Below are 12024 nucleotides of genomic sequence, written 5' to 3'. Positions count from 1 at the left end.
GGAAATCTTCAAAAAGGAATGCTGGGAATCAGCCCTCTGAAATGCATTTGAGAAAAACAGGATAGGATTTTGTAATGTCGCACTATTTTGTGTAGGAATGTGATGTTATGTGTATTATAAAGTTCGTATTTCTGTAACTTGTTCAAGCTGTTGGACATTTTGAAAGGAGTCAACATTTGTCTCTTTCAACCTACTGGTGTTGGATTGGAGCTATCAATAACAAAAGATGACAGAAATGTAAAAGGTCGAGATTAGTAAAATAGTACCTCAAAGAATTGGACTGGTACCTTTGCATGCAAAGTCCAAAGTGCCAAGCGTTGCTCTTTGGAGCCACCCATGTGAGAGACAGAGAAATGGATGTAGTAGTTTGGAAATGTAGAATGTTTTAATATTCTTCAGTCAAATATGATCATTATTTTGTAAATTGCATTTCCTGATAAACGTTTGCACATTTAACACTGTTATGGAGAATGCAGCTGAAAAGAATCAAATCACATTATAGCTCTTTACACTATGAGCATTCAACTGAGATATCTTTTCATCAATGTAAGAAAAGCCCCCGCACTGATGCGCTCTCTTTTGTCTCAATGGAAAAATCCCTCATGTATGGCAGGGTTCCATGGTGTAATGGTTAGCACTCTGGACTCTGAATCCAGCGATCCGAGTTCAAATCTCGGTGGGACCTGCTTGAATTATGAGATATAATATTTCACTAATTTCTTAGAATTTGGACTTGGAAAAACATAACGTCAAAGTTTTATACTGAAACTTATCAACGTATAATTATGTATCTATGTACACATGGCTATATCCATCTAGATAGTGATAATACAATATAAAGAAATGAATTATTCATAAACATAAGTACTGAAGCTGAAAACTAAAAACTGTTCTTTCCCATCCACAATTTAAGCAAGAGGTTCTTTTCCTTTCTCATCTTTATGATCAGTAATAAGATAGTTCATTTTGCTGATTTCTTATCTGACAACATTCTTGACTTACACAGTGCATTTAATTGTGAATTTCTTTGAAAGAGGAATTCAGATTAATACATTTGACATGTCTTTCGAAAGATTCTACTTTGTGGTTATGGATCTACTTTAGAAAAACAGAGTGTAAATATCTGTGTGTCTTAATTTCAAGATTGTTATTTAAAAGTTCATCTCTTCTGTCCCCAAAATACACAATTTGATTCCTCAAGTTTTCTTTTAATGAAGGCTTTCCAATTAAAAAAGTTCCGTGTTCCCCTTATCAATAACAGTAAGATTTAAACAAGTAATATCTTGGATCAGCCTCTTGTGATGAGTTGAGAAAACAGAGTCAGCTCACAAAATATCTCATTATTTTGAGCCATTTTATTTCCATGTTTTCTAAAAGTTCTATCATTTGCTCACATCAAATAGACTTTAAAAATACAATCAATAAATCAATGTTTCACTCTACCCGTGTTAGATTTATGATATTTATGAATACACTTGACAGAAAAAGATTTGGTCATAAGTCATGAAAGTGGTCCCACCGAGATTTGAACTCGGATCCTTGGATTCAAAGTCCAAAGTGCTAACCATTACACCATGGAACCTCCCATGTGACAGGGGAGCAAATTGCTGCAGCAATGTGGACATTTCACATTTTTTATTTTCTACAGTCAAAGACAAACAGAATTATATAACTTTTCTATTCTGTTCAACTTTTGCCTATTGAACTATGTTAGGGAAGGATGTTGCACAAAGGACTCAAGTAACGCTATGACTCTGTTGAACAGTACTTTTTATGTGAGATAAGATTTTGCAATAAAAGATAAGATTCCCCCGTGAATGCAATCTCTTCTGCCAAAATGGAAAGCTCAACCTGGTACAGGTGGGTTGATGGTGTTATGCTTGTCAATCTGGACTCTGAAAACAGGGATCTAAGTACAAAGCTCAGTGGGACTTATCTAAACTTTACGATTTTTTTTCCATTCAGTTCTTAGAAGTATTAATTGGAAAAACATCTCATTTACTTATAAACTTGTACGTATCAACTTATATGTCTGTATCTCCCTATATATCGCTATATGTCTATGTATATTTATCGGAAAATATAAATATATACATTATAAAAATACATATAATTAATAGAGGTGAAAATAATGAACAGTTGTTGCCTCTCCGCATTTGAAACATGAGCTTCTTCTCCTTCCTCTTCTATATGTCCTGAAATTGAGATAGTCACTTTTTAATCAATTTTGATCTAACAACATAGTTGATTTGTACAAAGCATATCATACGATCTGTGAATAATTCTAAAAAAGAAAATTAGATCAGTACCTTTGAGGCCTCCAAGCAAAAGCTTATATTTCATGATTGCAGATCGACTGTTGAAAATCAGCATGAGAAATGTTTTATTTCACAATTTCCATACTAATATACAAAAAACATTTGTACTATCTGAATGATACCGTCATTGTGGTTCTCTAGGTTTGATTTAAGAACACATCTCTTTCAAAATGTGCTATGTTCGCCTTATCAATAGTGTGGAAATCTTCAAAAAGGAATGCTGGGAATCAGCCCTCTGAAATGCATTTGAGAAAAACAGGATAGGATTTTGTAATGTCGCACTATTTTGTGTAGGAATGTGATGTTATGTGTATTATAAAGTTCGTATTTCTGTAACTTGTTCAAGCTGTTGGACATTTTGAAAGGATTCAACATTTTTCTCTTTCAACCTACTGGTGTTGGATTGGAGCTATCAATAACAAAAGATGACAGAAATGTAAAAGGTCGAGATTAGTAAAATAGTACCTCAAAGAATTGGACTGGTACCTTTGCATGCAAAGTCCAAAGTGCCAACTGTTGCTCTTTGGAGCCACCCATGTGAGAGACAGAGAAATGGATGTAGTAGTTTGGAAATGTAGAATGTTTTAATATTCTTCAGTCAAATATGATCATTATTTTGTAAATTGCATTTCCTGATAAACGTTTGCACATTTAACACTGTTATGGAGAATGCAGCTGAAAAGAATCAAATCACATTATAGCTCTTTACACTATGAGCATTCAACTGAGATATCTTTTCATCAATGTAAGAAAAGCCCCCGCACTGATGCGCTCTCTTTTGTCTCAATGGAAAAATCCCTCATGTATGGCAGGGTTCCATGGTGTAATAGTTAGCACTCTGGACTCTGAATCCAGCGATCCGAGTTCAAATCTCGTGGGACCTGCTTGAATTATGAGATTTAATATTTCACTAATTTCTTAGAATTTGGACTTGGAAAAACATAACGTCAAAGTTTTATACTGAAACTTATCAACGTATAAGTATGTATCTATGTACACATGGCTATATCCATCTAGATAGTGATAATACAATATAAAGAAATGAATTATTCATAAACATAAGTACTGAAGCTGAAAACTAAAAACTGTTCTTTCCCATCCACAATTTAAGCAAGAGGTTCTTTTCCTTTCTCATCTTTATGATCAGTAATAAGATAGTTCATTTTGCTGATTTCTTATCTGACAACATTCTTGACTTACACAGTGCATTTAATTGTGAATTTCTTTGAAAGAGGAATTCAGATTAATACATTTGACATGTCTTTCGAAAGATTCTACTTTGTGGTTATGGATCTACTTTAGAAAAACAGAGTGTAAATATCTGTGTGTCTTAATTTCAAGATTGTTATTTAAAAGTTCATCTCTTCTGTCCCCAAAATACACAATTTGATTCCTCAAGTTTTCTTTTAATGAAGGCTTTCCAATTAAAAAAGTTCCGTGTTCCCCTTATCAATAACAGTAAGATTTAAACAAGTAATATCTTGGATCAGCCTCTTGTGATGAGTTGAGAAAACAGAGTCAGCTCACAAAATATCTCATTATTTTGAGCCATTTTATTTCCATGTTTTCTAAAAGTTCTATCATTTGCTCACATCAAATAGACTTTAAAAATACAATCAATAAATCAATGTTTCACTCTACCCGTGTTAGATTTATGATATTTATGAATACACTTGACAGAAAAAGATTTGGTCATAAGTCATGAAAGTAGTCCCACCGAGATTTGAACTCGGATCCTTGGATTCAAAGTCCAAAGTGCTAACCATTTCACCATGGAACCTCCCATGTGACAGGGGAGGAAATTGCTGCAGCAATGTGGACATTTCACATTTTTTATTTTCTACAGTCAAAGACAAACAGAATTATATAACTTTTCTATTCTGTTCAACTTTTGCCTATTGAACTATGTTAGGGAAGGATGTTGCACAAAGGACTCAAGTAAGGCTATGACTCTGTTGAACAGTACTTTTTATGTGAGATAAGATTTTGCAATAAAAGATAAGATTCCCCCGTGAATGCAATCTCTTCTGCCAAAATGGAAAGCTCAACCTGGTACAGGTGGGTTGATGGTGTTATGCTTGTCAATCTGGACTCTGAAAACAGGGATCTAAGTACAAAGCTCAGTGGGACTTATCTAAACTTTACGATTTTTTTTCCATTCAGTTCTTAGAAGTATTAATTGGAAAAACATCTCATTTACTTATAAACTTGTACGTATCAACTTATATGTATGTATCTCCCTATATATCGCTATATGTCTATGTATATTTATCGGAAAATATAAATATATACATTATAAAAATACATATAATTAATAGAGGTGAAAATAATGAACAGTTGTTGCCTCTCCGCATTTGAAACATGAGCTTCTTCTCCTTCCTCTTCTATATGTCCTGAAATTGAGATAGTCACTTTTTAATCAATTTTGATCTAACAACATAGTTGATTTGTACAAAGCATATCATACGATCTGTGAATAATTCTAAAAAAGAAAATTAGATCAGTACCTTTGAGGCCTCCAAGCAAAAGCTTATATTTCATGATTGCAGATCGACTGTTGAAAATCAGCATGAGAAATGTTTTATTTCACAATTTCCATACTAATATACAAAAAACATTTGTACTATCTGAATGATACCGTCATTGTGGTTCTCTAGGTTTGATTTAAGAACACATCTCTTTCAAAATGTGCTATGTTCGCCTTATCAATAGTGTGGAAATCTTCAAAAAGGAATGCTGGGAATCAGCCCTCTGAAATGCATTTGAGAAAAACAGGATAGGATTTTGTAATGTCGCACTATTTTGTGTAGGAATGTGATGTTATGTGTATTATAAAGTTCGTATTTCTGTAACTTGTTCAAGCTGTTGGACATTTTGAAAGGATTCAACATTTTTCTCTTTCAACCTACTGGTGTTGGATTGGAGCTATCTATAACAAAAGATGACAGAAATGTAAAAGGTCGAGATTAGTAAAATAGTACCTCAAAGAATTGGACTGGTACCTTTGCATGCAAAGTCCAAAGTGCCAACTGTTGCTCTTTGGAGCCACCCATGTGAGAGACAGAGAAATGGATGTAGTAGTTTGGAAATGTAGAATGTTTTAATATTCTTCAGTCAAATATGATCATTATTTTGTAAATTGCATTTCCTGATAAACGTTTGCACATTTAACACTGTTATGGAGAATGCAGCTGAAAAGAATCAAATCACATTATAGCTCTTTACACTATGAGCATTCAACTGAGATATCTTTTCATCAATGTAAGAAAAGCCCCCGCACTGATGCGCTCTCTTTTGTCTCAATGGAAAAATCCCTCATGTATGGCAGGGTTCCATGGTGTAATAGTTAGCACTCTGGACTCTGAATCCAGCGATCCGAGTTCAAATCTCGTGGGACCTGCTTGAATTATGAGATTTAATATTTCACTAATTTCTTAGAATTTGGACTTGGAAAAACATAACGTCAAAGTTTTATACTGAAACTTATCAACGTATAAGTATGTATCTATGTACACATGGCTATATCCATCTAGATAGTGATAATACAATATAAAGAAATGAATTATTCATAAACATAAGTACTGAAGCTGAAAACTAAAAACTGTTCTTTCCCATCCACAATTTAAGCAAGAGGTTATTTTCCTTTCTCATCTTTATGATCAGTAATAAGATAGTTAATTTTGCTGATTTCTTATCTGACAACATTCTTGACTTACACAGTGCAGTTAATTGTGAATTTCTTTGAAAGAGGAATTCAGATTAATACATTTGACATGTCTTTCGAAAGATTCTACTTTGTGGTTATGGATCTACTTTAGAAAAACAGAGTGTAAATATCTGTGTGTCTTAATTTCAAGATTGTTATTTAAAAGTTCATCTCTTCTGTCCCCAAAATACACAATTTGATTCCTCAAGTTTTCTTTTAATGAAGGCTTTCCAATTAAAAAAGTTCCGTGTTCCCCTTATCAATAACAGTAAGATTTAAACAAGTAATATCTTGGATCAGCCTCTTGTGATGAGTTGAGAAAACAGAGTCAGCTCACAAAATATCTCATTATTTTGAGCCATTTTATTTCCATGTTTTCTAAAAGTTCTATCATTTGCTCACATCAAATAGACTTTAAAAATACAATCAATAAATCAATGTTTCACTCTACCCGTGTTAGATTTATGATATTTATGAATACACTTGACAGAAAAAGATTTGGTCATAAGTCATGAAAGTGGTCCCACCGAGATTTGAACTCGGATCCTTGGATTCAAAGTCCAAAGTGCTAACCATTTCACCATGGAACCTCCCATGTGACAGGGGAGGAAATTGCTGCAGCAATGTGGACATTTCACATTTTTTATTTTCTACAGTCAAAGACAAACAGAATTATATAACTTTTCTATTCTGTTCAACTTTTGCCTATTGAACTATGTTAGGGAAGGATGTTGCACAAAGGACTCAAGTAACGCTATGACTCTGTTGAACAGTACTTTTTATGTGAGATAAGATTTTGCAATAAAAGATAAGATTCCCCCGTGAATGCAATCTCTTCTGCCAAAATGGAAAGCTCAACCTGGTACAGGTGGGTTGATGGTGTTATGCTTGTCAATCTGGACTCTGAAAACAGGGATCTAAGTACAAAGCTCAGTGGGACTTATCTAAACTTTACGATTTTTTTTCCATTCAGTTCTTAGAAGTATTAATTGGAAAAACATCTCATTTACTTATAAACTTGTACGTATCAACTTATATGTATGTATCTCCCTATATATCGCTATATGTCTATGTATATTTATCGGAAAATATAAATATATACATTATAAAAATACATATAATTAATAGAGGTGAAAATAATGAACAGTTGTTGCCTCTCCGCATTTGAAACATGAGCTTCTTCTCCTTCCTCTTCTATATGTCCTGAAATTGAGATAGTCACTTTTTAATCAATTTTGATCTAACAACATAGTTGATTTGTACAAAGCATATCATACGATCTGTGAATAATTCTAAAAAAGAAAATTAGATCAGTACCTTTGAGGCCTCCAAGCAAAAGCTTATATTTCATGATTGCAGATCGACTGTTGAAAATCAGCATGAGAAATGTTTTATTTCACAATTTCCATACTAATATACAAAAAACATTTGTACTATCTGAATGATACCGTCATTGTGGTTCTCTAGGTTTGATTTAAGAACACATCTCTTTCAAAATGTGCTATGTTCGCCTTATCAATAGTGTGGAAATCTTCAAAAAGGAATGCTGGGAATCAGCCCTCTGAAATGCATTTGAGAAAAACAGGATAGGATTTTGTAATGTCGCACTATTTTGTGTAGGAATGTGATGTTATGTGTATTATAAAGTTCGTATTTCTGTAACTTGTTCAAGCTGTTGGACATTTTGAAAGGAGTCAACATTTGTCTCTTTCAACCTACTGGTGTTGGATTGGAGCTATCAATAACAAAAGATGACAGAAATGTAAAAGGTCGAGATTAGTAAAATAGTACCTCAAAGAATTGGACTGGTACCTTTGCATGCAAAGTCCAAAGTGCCAAGCGTTGCTCTTTGGAGCCACCCATGTGAGAGACAGAGAAATGGATGTAGTAGTTTGGAAATGTAGAATGTTTTAATATTCTTCAGTCAAATATGATCATTATTTTGTAAATTGCATTTCCTGATAAACGTTTGCACATTTAACACTGTTATGGAGAATGCAGCTGAAAAGAATCAAATCACATTATAGCTCTTTACACTATGAGCATTCAACTGAGATATCTTTTCATCAATGTAAGAAAAGCCCCCGCACTGATGCGCTCTCTTTTGTCTCAATGGAAAAATCCCTCATGTATGGCAGGGTTCCATGGTGTAATGGTTAGCACTCTGGACTCTGAATCCAGCGATCCGAGTTCAAATCTCGGTGGGACCTGCTTGAATTATGAGATATAATATTTCACTAATTTCTTAGAATTTGGACTTGGAAAAACATAACGTCAAAGTTTTATACTGAAACCTATCAACGTATAATTATGTATCTATGTACACATGGCTATATCCATCTAGATAGTGATAATACAATATAAAGAAATGAATTATTCATAAACATAAGTACTGAAGCTGAAAACTAAAAACTGTTCTTTCCCATCCACAATTTAAGCAAGAGGTTCTTTTCCTTTCTCATCTTTATGATCAGTAATAAGATAGTTCATTTTGCTGATTTCTTATCTGACAACATTCTTGACTTACACAGTGCATTTAATTGTGAATTTCTTTGAAAGAGGAATTCAGATTAATACATTTGACATGTCTTTCGAAAGATTCTACTTTGTGGTTATGGATCTACTTTAGAAAAACAGAGTGTAAATATCTGTGTGTCTTAATTTCAAGATTGTTATTTAAAAGTTCATCTCTTCTGTCCCCAAAATACACAATTTGATTCCTCAAGTTTTCTTTTAATGAAGGCTTTCCAATTAAAAAAGTTCCGTGTTCCCCTTATCAATAACAGTAAGATTTAAACAAGTAATATCTTGGATCAGCCTCTTGTGATGAGTTGAGAAAACAGAGTCAGCTCACAAAATATCTCATTATTTTGAGCCATTTTATTTCCATGTTTTCTAAAAGTTCTATCATTTGCTCACATCAAATAGACTTTAAAAATACAATCAATAAATCAATGTTTCACTCTACCCGTGTTAGATTTATGATATTTATGAATACACTTGACAGAAAAAGATTTGGTCATAAGTCATGAAAGTGGTCCCACCGAGATTTGAACTCGGATCCTTGGATTCAAAGTCCAAAGTGCTAACCATTTCACCATGGAACCTCCCATGTGACAGGGGAGGAAATTGCTGCAGCAATGTGGACATTTCACATTTTTTATTTTCTACAGTCAAAGACAAACAGAATTATATAACTTTTCTATTCTGTTCAACTTTTGCCTATTGAACTATGTTAGGGAAGGATGTTGCACAAAGGACTCAAGTAACGCTATGACTCTGTTGAACAGTACTTTTTATGTGAGATAAGATTTTGCAATAAAAGATAAGATTCCCCCGTGAATGCAATCTCTTCTGCCAAAATGGAAAGCTCAACCTGGTACAGGTGGGTTGATGGTGTTATGCTTGTCAATCTGGACTCTGAAAACAGGGATCTAAGTACAAAGCTCAGTGGGACTTATCTAAACTTTACGATTTTTTTTCCATTCAGTTCTTAGAAGTATTAATTGGAAAAACATCTCATTTACTTATAAACTTGTACGTATCAACTTATATGTATGTATCTCCCTATATATCGCTATATGTCTATGTATATTTATCGGAAAATATAAATATATACATTATAAAAATACATATAATTAATAGAGGTGAAAATAATGAACAGTTGTTGCCTCTCCGCATTTGAAACATGAGCTTCTTCTCCTTCCTCTTCTATATGTCCTGAAATTGAGATAGTCACTTTTTAATCAATTTTGATCTAACAACATAGTTGATTTGTACAAAGCATATCATACGATCTGTGAATAATTCTAAAAAAGAAAATTAGATCAGTACCTTTGAGGCCTCCAAGCAAAAGCTTATATTTCATGATTGCAGATCGACTGTTGAAAATCAGCATGAGAAATGTTTTATTTCACAATTTCCATACTAATATACAAAAAACATTTGTACTATCTGAATGATACCGTCATTGTGGTTCTCTAGGTTTGATTTAAGAACACATCTCTTTCAAAATGTGCTATGTTCGCCTTATCAATAGTGTGGAAATCTTCAAAAAGGAATGCTGGGAATCAGCCCTCTGAAATGCATTTGAGAAAAACAGGATAGGATTTTGTAATGTCGCACTATTTTGTGTAGGAATGTGATGTTATGTGTATTATAAAGTTCGTATTTCTGTAACTTGTTCAAGCTGTTGGACATTTTGAAAGGATTCAACATTTTTCTCTTTCAACCTACTGGTGTTGGATTGGAGCTATCAATAACAAAAGATGACAGAAATGTAAAAGGTCGAGATTAGTAAAATAGTACCTCAAAGAATTGGACTGGTACCTTTGCATGCAAAGTCCAAAGTGCCAACTGTTGCTCTTTGGAGCCACCCATGTGAGAGACAGAGAAATGGATGTAGTAGTTTGGAAATGTAGAATGTTTTAATATTCTTCAGTCAAATATGATCATTATTTTGTAAATTGCATTTCCTGATAAACGTTTGCACATTTAACACTGTTATGGAGAATGCAGCTGAAAAGAATCAAATCACATTATAGCTCTTTACACTATGAGCATTCAACTGAGATATCTTTTCATCAATGTAAGAAAAGCCCCCGCACTGATGCGCTCTCTTTTGTCTCAATGGAAAAATCCCTCATGTATGGCAGGGTTCCATGGTGTAATAGTTAGCACTCTGGACTCTGAATCCAGCGATCCGAGTTCAAATCTCGTGGGACCTGCTTGAATTATGAGATTTAATATTTCACTAATTTCTTAGAATTTGGACTTGGAAAAACATAACGTCAAAGTTTTATACTGAAACTTATCAACGTATAAGTATGTATCTATGTACACATGGCTATATCCATCTAGATAGTGATAATACAATATAAAGAAATGAATTATTCATAAACATAAGTACTGAAGCTGAAAACTAAAAACTGTTCTTTCCCATCCACAATTTAAGCAAGAGGTTCTTTTCCTTTCTCATCTTTATGATCAGTAATAAGATAGTTCATTTTGCTGATTTCTTATCTGACAACATTCTTGACTTACACAGTGCATTTAATTGTGAATTTCTTTGAAAGAGGAATTCAGATTAATACATTTGACATGTCTTTCGAAAGATTCTACTTTGTGGTTATGGATCTACTTTAGAAAAACAGAGTGTAAATATCTGTGTGTCTTAATTTCAAGATTGTTATTTAAAAGTTCATCTCTTCTGTCCCCAAAATACACAATTTGATTCCTCAAGTTTTCTTTTAATGAAGGCTTTCCAATTAAAAAAGTTCCGTGTTCCCCTTATCAATAACAGTAAGATTTAAACAAGTAATATCTTGGATCAGCCTCTTGTGATGAGTTGAGAAAACAGAGTCAGCTCACAAAATATCTCATTATTTTGAGCCATTTTATTTCCATGTTTTCTAAAAGTTCTATCATTTGCTCACATCAAATAGACTTTAAAAATACAATCAATAAATCAATGTTTCACTCTACCCGTGTTAGATTTATGATATTTATGAATACACTTGACAGAAAAAGATTTGGTCATAAGTCATGAAAGTAGTCCCACCGAGATTTGAACTCGGATCCTTGGATTCAAAGTCCAAAGTGCTAACCATTTCACCATGGAACCTCCCATGTGACAGGGGAGGAAATTGCTGCAGCAATGTGGACATTTCACATTTTTTATTTTCTACAGTCAAAGACAAACAGAATTATATAACTTTTCTATTCTGTTCAACTTTTGCCTATTGAACTATGTTAGGGAAGGATGTTGCACAAAGGACTCAAGTAAGGCTATGACTCTGTTGAACAGTACTTTTTATGTGAGATAAGATTTTGCAATAAAAGATAAGATTCCCCCGTGAATGCAATCTCTTCTGCCAAAATGGAAAGCTCAACCTGGTACAGGTGGGTTGATGGTGTTATGCTTGTCAATCTGGACTCTGAAAACAGGGATCTAAGTACAAAGCTCAGTGGGACTTATCTAAACTTTACGATTTTTTTTCC

The 12024-nt window shown here is 33.5% G+C and overlaps 5 non-coding genes across 5 annotated transcripts; 2 read left to right on the top strand and 3 right to left on the bottom strand.

Annotated features, from left to right (window-relative positions):
- Positions 1–613: 613 nt before the first annotated feature.
- Positions 614–685, top strand: TRNAQ-CUG (transfer RNA glutamine (anticodon CUG)). Its single transcript has one exon. It is a non-coding gene; the product is annotated as a tRNA-Gln (tRNA).
- An 825-nt stretch (positions 686–1510) lies between these two features.
- TRNAQ-UUG (transfer RNA glutamine (anticodon UUG)) lies at positions 1511–1582 on the bottom strand. Its single transcript has one exon. It is a non-coding gene; the product is annotated as a tRNA-Gln (tRNA).
- A 4960-nt stretch (positions 1583–6542) lies between these two features.
- TRNAQ-UUG (transfer RNA glutamine (anticodon UUG)) lies at positions 6543–6614 on the bottom strand. Its single transcript has one exon. It is a non-coding gene; the product is annotated as a tRNA-Gln (tRNA).
- Positions 6615–8162: 1548 nt separating this feature from the next.
- TRNAQ-CUG (transfer RNA glutamine (anticodon CUG)) lies at positions 8163–8234 on the top strand. Its single transcript has one exon. It is a non-coding gene; the product is annotated as a tRNA-Gln (tRNA).
- Positions 8235–9059: 825 nt separating this feature from the next.
- Positions 9060–9131, bottom strand: TRNAQ-UUG (transfer RNA glutamine (anticodon UUG)). Its single transcript has one exon. It is a non-coding gene; the product is annotated as a tRNA-Gln (tRNA).
- Between the last annotated feature and the right edge of the window lie 2893 nt (positions 9132–12024).

Source organism: Lissotriton vulgaris, chromosome 4_1 (assembly GCF_964263255.1).
Source record: "Lissotriton vulgaris chromosome 4_1, aLisVul1.2, whole genome shotgun sequence".
NCBI lineage: Eukaryota > Metazoa > Chordata > Amphibia > Caudata > Salamandridae > Lissotriton > Lissotriton vulgaris.
Note: the sequence above shows the minus strand (reverse complement) of the source record. Positions and strands in the feature narration are given on the sequence as shown.